This window comes from Dromiciops gliroides, chromosome X, assembly GCF_019393635.1.
Source record: "Dromiciops gliroides isolate mDroGli1 chromosome X, mDroGli1.pri, whole genome shotgun sequence".
NCBI lineage: Eukaryota > Metazoa > Chordata > Mammalia > Microbiotheria > Microbiotheriidae > Dromiciops > Dromiciops gliroides.
The window spans coordinates 81,876,775-81,885,170 of record NC_057867.1 but is presented as its reverse complement, the minus strand read 5'-3'; positions in this window follow the sequence as shown (position 1 = coordinate 81,885,170).

Below are 8,396 nucleotides of genomic sequence, written 5' to 3'. Positions count from 1 at the left end.
CACTCCATTATCTTTTTGGTATGGTGATGGTTCATTTAATAGTATATATTGTTTTCTGGTTTCAAGCAGAACCTGGTGAAAGGGCCACCTCCATGGAGGTTGTTGTGCAACCAAGAAGAGACTGTCTGTGAGCCTGTGGGTGTCTGTGATTTACAAACTTGTGTAATTCTGAGGGATTTGGAACATTTTCTCATAGGGCCATGGATAGCTTAGATTTCTTCTTTTGAAAACTTCCTGTTCATATGCTTTGACATCTTGAAGAATCTCTCTTAATGATTCCTATGGGAATCAATGACATATATGTCTTGCATATGCAACATTCATTAGAGAAATTTACTACAAAGATGTTTTTCCTCATTTAACTGTTACCACTCTAATTTAACTGCATTAGATTTGTTTGGGCAAAGACACTTCAATGTTATAGAGGCAGAATGATCCCTTTTGTTTTTTGTGATCTTCTCTGTGACTGGTTCTGTCATGACCTTTTCCCCATCCATAGATTTGAAAAGTCACTGCTTCTTTGCTCCTCTAATTTTCTCATGATTCCCCTCTCATATCTAATGCCTGTATCTGTTTGTAGTATTAATTGATACATGGGGTGAGGTGTTGATTTCTTTTTCTAAATTTTTATTTATTTTATTCTGAATTAAAGAAATAAAACAAGCATTTCTATAACACAGTAGGATAGAAAAAGAGAGCATTGCCCAGAGATTGCTGATATACAATGTACAATTTGCTATTTCTTTCAAATATACCATCCAGTTATCATGCACCCTTCTTTTTTCCCCTTCCCTTCCCCACCCAATCTTTGTGATGTCTACCAGTACAAGTAAGTCTATATATATACATGTCAGGGGTTTTTTTATATTATAGCAGCTGTTTTCCTTCCTAAACTTCCTAAACCCAGGGGTCTGGGTTGATGCTAATCAGCAGCAGGTATCAAATCGTACCATGTCAGTGATTAAGAAACTAAGTGGTACTTCTTTAAGATTGAGGTTGATCAGTGGAAAAGATGACTAATGTGTTATATTTCTAATAGTCAGAATGGTTCCAAAGTTTTGTCATGCCGGGGTGAGAGTGGGGATAAGCTCCCACTCTCTATAAAATGCTCCAATAGCGTGCGTCTCCAATAGCCTCTGGCAACCGAAGCCCAACTCCTGGCCTTCTCATGGCGGAACTGTTTCCACTAACAGGAGAAGGGGTGAAGGTGAGTCACTGGCACCTTAAAACCAGTTGCTTTGGGCAGGTGGGGCTCGTTAGCCTTGGCAGGCAACCCACTTAGGGGAAGGTAACCCTGATCTTAAACCTCCACTGCCTTGCAGCTATACCCATATATGGGAAAGGCTTCAGGAGTTAACCCCGAGGAAAAATCAGGAGTCCCTTAGGCAGTTGGCTGTTGGACATCACATCCCTCTGGCAACTCCTGCAGCGGCACAGGTGCCAAACTGTATTGGCTCTGCCTCTCCTTTGGAACCACCAATGTTGCAGAGAGGGAAAACCTGCTGCGTGGGCAACAGCTCGTTTTCCATATTGATCCGCCCAGGCCAGCGCCCTGGAGAGGACACTCCAGCTACTCCTCATGGGGTAGATACAGCACGGGATGTGGCAGTTACCGGTTATAAGTCACTCAGGAGCTGTGGCTCCTGTATCAGACTGCACAGCCACACTGTGGCCTGTGGCTCTTCAAGGCACTGATCCATGGTCATCCGCGACTGGTGGAGGCCTACTAATAGTCAGAATGACTTGGTTACTCAAAGTTGTTCCTAAAACAATACAACTGTTATTGTATAGAATGTTCTCTGCGTTCTGCGTATTCTGCTCCTCATTATTCTGTGGAGGGATCTCTATACTTTTCTTGTCTTTTTCTTTACTTGCTACCTTTATTATTATGGCTTTTCTTATGTTTTAATTAACATTTTTACTCAAAGTTTTGAGTTCCAACATCTCTCCATTCTTTTCTCCCTTCCATTCACCTTCCCTGAGGCAATAAACAATCAGGTATAGGTTATACACATGCAATTATGTAAAACATTAGCATATTAGTCATTTTGTATAAGAAAACTCAAATACCAGGAAAAAAATGAAAGAAATAAAGTTAAAAACTGCATGCTGCAGTCTGTGTTCAGTCAATATCAGTTCTTTCTTTGGAGGTGGATAGTATGCTTCATCACGAGTCCTCTGATTCCTTCTTGGTCTTTTTCTTCTCTTATCACTATTGCCAAGATTTCTTATACGATATTGAATAATATTGTTGACAGTGAGCAGCCTAGATTCCCACATGACTTTACCGGGAGCTCTTCTAGCTTATGCCCATTACCAACAATGCTTACTGATGGTGTTAGGTAAATGCTTCTTATTGATTTAAAAGAAATCCATTTTTGCCTATTCTTTCAAGTGTTTGTATTCGAAATGAGTGTTCTCCTTTATCAAATGCTTTTTCTGTATCTGTTTATATTACCATATGTTTTTTTAACCTTTCTCATTGATATAATCAATTATATTATTAGTTTTCCTTAGCTTGACCCATCCCTGCATTCTATGTATGAATCCTACTTTGTCCTAATGTATAATCTTTGTAATATGTTCTTGAAGTCTTTTTTCTAGTATTTTATGTAGGATTTTTCCATCCATATTCATTAATGAAACTGGTCTATGATTTTCTTTCTCTGTTTTTATTTTTTCTAGCTTAGAGATCAGTATTGTATTTGCTTTATAAAAGGAGTTTGGTAGGACCTTTTCTTTGTCTATTATTCCAAATAATTTATTTTATATTGGAATTAGTGGGTCTTTAAATATTTGATAAAATTTGCTTGTCATTCCATCTGGTCCTGGTGCTTTTTACTTAGTAAATTCCTTTATCCTGTTCAATTTCTTTTAAAAAAAATAGGTCTGTTTAGATATTCTATTTCTTCTTCTGCTTATCCAGGCAGTTTGAATTTTTGTAAGTAGTCTTTCATTTCACATAAGTTGTTAAATTTATTGGCATGTAATTGGGCAAAATAATTCCTTATAATTGCTTTGATTTCATCTTGTTCAGTAGTATATTCACTCTTTTCATTTATACTAGCAAGTTGGTTTTCTTCTGTTTCTTTTGTCAGTCATGCTAACCAATGCTTTATCTTTTTTATTGATTTTTTATAATACCAGCTCCTAGATTTATTTATTAATTCAATAGTTTTCTTACACTCAATTTGATTAATTTCACCTTTAATTTTTAGGCTCTCCAGTTTAGTGTTTAATTGGAGTTTTTAACTTGTTCTTTTTCTAGTTTTTATTTTATTTGACTACCCCATTCATTAGTCTGTTCTTTCTTTTTTGTTGATGTAAGCACTTAGAGATATAAATTTGCCTCTGCTTACTGATTTTTCTGTATCCCATATATCTTGTCATCTTATTTCATTAATGTCATTTTCTTTAATAAAATTTCTAATTGATTCTATTATTTCACCCATACATTCTTTAAGATTAATCTCTTTAGATTCCAATTAGTTTTTTTTCTATATTTCTATTGCCCCTCAATATATTTTTATTGCACTGTGATCTTTATAGGAAACATTTAATAGTTCTGCTTTTAGCTATAAAATTTTTGTGCCCTACTATATGGTCAATCTTTGTAAAGATACCATGTACCTCTGAGAAAAAGGGATATTCCTTTCTATTTCCATTCAGTTTTCCCCAGATATATCTCATATCTGGCTTTTCTAAGGTTCTATTCACTTCTTTATCTTCTTTCTTATTGCTTTTTTGATTAGATTTGTCTAATTTTGAGAAAGGAAGATTAAAATCCACCACTATTATAGTATTTCTTTCTATTTCTACCTGTCATTCACTTTTCTTTTTTGTTGTTTTGTTTTGTTTTGTTTTGTGGGGCAATGAGGGTTAAGTGACTTGCCCAGGGTCACACAGCTAGTAAGTGTCAAGTGTCTGAGGCCCGGATTTGAACTCAGATCCTCCTGAGTCCAGAGCCATTGCTTTACCCACTAAGTTTTCTTTTAAAAAGTTAGATGCTGGGGCAGCTAGGTGGCGCAGTGGATAGAGAACCGGCCCTGGAGTCAGGAGGACCTGAGTTCAAATCCGGTCTCAGACACTTAACACTTACTAGCTGTGTGACCCTGGGCAAGTCACTTAACCCCAATTGCCTCACTAAAAAAAAGATTAAAAAAAAAAGTTAGATGCTTGGGGCACCTAGGTGGTGCAGCAGATAGAGCACCAGCCCTGGATTCAGGAGGACCTGAGTTCAAATCCGGCCTCAGACACTTAACACTTACTAGCTGTGTGACCCTGGACAAGTCACTTAACCCCAATTGCCTCACCAAAAAAAAAGTTAGATGCTATGGCATTTGGTGCATAAGTTGAATATTGATATTGCTTCAGTTCCTTTTATCATAATGTAGTTTCCTTGTTTATGTCTTTTAATTAAATGTATTTTAGCTTTGACTTTGTCTGATATCATGATTTGCTACCACTGCTTTTTTTGTACAGACTGAGGCACAATACATTGTACTCCAGCCCTTTATTTTAACTCTGTATATCTCACATTTTTACATGTGTTTCTAGGAAGCAGCATATTGTTGGACTTTTTTTTGTAATCCATTCTGCTATCTATTTTCATTTTAGGGGTTAAAATCCTGTACAATTTTTCCAAATTGGTGTCACTTATTCCTTCTGTTTTCTATGAAATGCAACTTTGCCTCGCAATTAAGGGAAAAGAGAAAGGGAAGCTGGAAGGGGTTCATATGTCCATAGAAGGAGGGGATCAGCACAGGGATACCAAGGGCCTAGGGACAGAGAAGTGAGAACAGGAGGTAGATGAAAGGCCAATGCCAGCTACATGGGGTCCTGGCTGGAACCAAAAAAAAAAAAAAAGAAAGAAAGAACATAGAGGATGAGGTACAGACACTTTGGGCCTGGATATGGACCCAGGCAGGCAAGAACAGGTGACATGTGGGGCCTGGGGACAGGCACAAGATACCTGAGCATGGATGGACAGAAGCCAGACACACAGGGGCTGGGCACTCCAGCAGGTGGCCAGAGCAGAGCAAAGATCTCCTCTCCCTGTACTGGAGGTCCCAAGCCTAGCCCTGGATCCAGCAGTGGTGGTGGTCTCTCCATGTGTTCAAAACCCTGTTCTACCCTCTTCCCCCCTCCCTCCATTAATATCCTTGAGACCTGACTTGTTTTTTTTTAAATTATCAATGTTTTCTCTTTCTTAAAACATTGTATTCCATACCTACTTCTCCCTCTCCCCCTCCCTGAGAGCCGTCCCTCATGACATATCATATTTTTTTAGAGAAGAAAACCAAAGTCAGGACAACTATAATATCCAGAGGAAAAAATACTTGTGGATGAAGATACCATCTCTGAGAACATTCCACTTACTACAGGCTTGCTTTCTGGGGAAGCACATCTAGTCTCCGAACACTCAGAGGAAAAGATACTTGTGCCTGAAAACACTGTTTCTGAAAACATTCCTGTTACTACAAAACTGCTTTCTGGGGAAATGCATCTAGTGTCCAAACACTCAGAGGAAAAGATACTTGTTGCAGGAGACACTGTCTCTGAGAACTTAACAGTTACTACAAAATTACTTTCAGGGGAATCACATCTAATCTTAAAACATTCACCAGACGAGACATTTGGGGCTGGAGACACTGTCTCTGAGAACATGCCGGTAACTATAAAATTGCTTTCTGCTGACACACATCTAGTATTAAAACATTTTGTAGACAACACATCCGGGGGGCTGGAGACACTGTCTCTGAAAACAAACTGGTGACCACAGGCTTACTCTCCATGGGGTATAGTCTTTCAAGACAAAAAGCAATCTTTAATGAAATCGAAGACTTTCAAACATTCCTGATGAAAAGACCAGAGCCAAATAGAAAATCACCTACAAGACTCAAGAGGACCCAAAAAAGGTAAACATGAAAGAATAAGCATAATGGACTCAAGAAGGTTAACTTGTGCAGCTTTCTATAAGGGAAGATGATTTATGTATCTTCTCAGAATTTTATCATTATTAGGAAGTTAGAAGGACTCTATCGAGAAGAACGGTCTGGGAGGGAGTTGATTAGGTTGAGATGATTAAAAATGTTTAGGTGAGAAAGGGATGCAGTGGGAGAAGGTGAAAGAGAAAGATTGGGGGGGGGTGGAATTGTCTCATATAAAAGAGGTGTCCAATGAAGAACTTTTACAATGGAAGGAAAAATGGAGGGTGGATTGGGCAAAATTTGAACCTCACATGTAAATTGTTTCAGACAGGAAAAATACATGTGCATACTCAATTGGCAATACAAGTCTCTCTTACCAACTAGGGAAGTAGGAGAATAAAGGGTAAGAGAAAGGGGAGTCAGAACTGGGGGCAGATAAAAATGGCAGCATTCGGGAGCAAAACAGACATTTGTGGAGGGAAAGGATAAAAAGCGAGAGAGAGAAGGATAAGGAGAAGAACATGGGATGGAGGGAACTGCACAGTTAGTAATCATAACCGTGAATGTCAATGTGATGAACTCACCCTCAAAGAGAAGTGGATAACAAAAGGGATTAGAAACCAGAATCCAAGAATATGGTTTCTGTTTGTTTTTACAAGAAATACACTTGAAACAGAGGCAATCAGAGAGATAACATGCAGGGCTAGAATAGAATCTCATGCTGCTACTGAAGTAAAAAAGGCAGGGGTAGCAATCATGGTCTCAAAGACAGCAAAAGAAAAATAGACCTAATTGAAAGGAATAAGCAGGGAAACTACATGTTGCTTAAAATGTAGTAGTATCAAAAGCAAATGATATAACATCCAAATCCTTAAAGGAAATGTGAAATGAATTACAGGAGGAAATAGACAGTAAAAGTATACAAGTAGAGAACCTCAAGTTGCCCTGGTGAGAGGGAGATAAATCTAACCTTAAAATTAAATAAGAGGGGCAGCTAGGTGGCGCAGTGGATGGAGCACTGGCCCTGGATTCAGGAGTACCTGAGTTCAAATCCGACCTCAGACACTTAACACTTACTAGCTGTGTGACCCTGGGCAAGTCACTTAACCCCAATTGCCTCACTAAAAAAAAAAAAATTAAATAAGAAAGAAGTTAAGGAGAAAAATAGAATCTTAGAAAAGTTAGAGAGGCAGACCTGCGGAGACCAGACATTTGTAGCTTTATGTAAATTTGCATTATGCAAATATGATTTTATTTTTGAAATTCTGAAAGCTGCATTCTGGGAAAAGAACAAGGGTAGCTTTACAGTACTGTCCTCTCTCTCTTTACTCCTACTCCTTGGTTGGTCACTTTCTTACTAGAGAAAGAAAAAGACACATGACTCAGACAGAGAGGGAGAGAGAGAAAAAGGGAAATAGAAGGGGGGGGGGTTGAAGAGGGAACAAGGGAGAAAGAGGGAAAGGGAGACAGTCTCCAAGAAAAGCAAAAAAGAGGAGCAGAGAGATCACCACCACCACCACTGGATCAGGGCTTGGCTTGAGACCTTGAGGTTGCAAGAGGGGCTGATAAAGGAGACCTTTGCCCAGCTCCATCCACCAGCATGTCCAGCCCCAAGTGTCTCTCCCATCCAGCTGTGCTCAGTTACTGCATGTCTGTCGCAGGCCTCCACAGTTGCCCATCTTCTCCTGTCTGTGTCCATCTCTGGCCCTACTTATGTGCCCTCCACCTGTTCTTCCTGTCAGTTACAGCCAGGCCCCCAAGTGGCTGGTCCTGCCACCCATGGGTTTCTGAATTTCTCCAGTTCTTTTTTTCCCTGTCCCTCATGTGTCCTTGAACCATATGCCAGCCTCCTCTCTTCCTGTCCACGGGATCCCCTTCCTGGATCCAAGCCTCACTTCCTTCTTTACCTCAGGGCACCAATTCACATTATGTAAGAATGTATTGGGGCAGCTAGGTGGCACAGCACTAGCCCTGGATTCAGAAGGACCTGAATTCAAATATAGCCTCAGACACTTGACACTTACTAGCTGTGTGACCTTGGGCAAGTCACTTAACCTTCATTGCCCCACCAAAAAAAAAATAATGTATTATGTACGCTGTAATTTCCCTACAGCCTTCTGGTTTATTTCTAATTTTGTCTGCCTTGGTTTTTTTGTGAAAAACATTTTAAATTTGATGTAATCGGGGCAGCTAGGTGGCGCAGTGGATAGAGCACCAGCCCTGGAGTCAGGAGTACCTGAGTTCAAATCTGGCCTCAGACACTTAACACTTACTGGCTGTGTGACCCTGGGCAAGTCACTTAACCCCAATTGCCTCACTAAAAAAAAAAAAAAATTTGATGTAATCAAAATTATTCAGCCCATTCTGCTCTCTATCTCTTGTTTGGTTACAAATTCTTTCTTTTTCCATAAATCTGTGTCATCAAATTTTATTTTTCATACCTGGCTTCCTATAAAAACAACATAT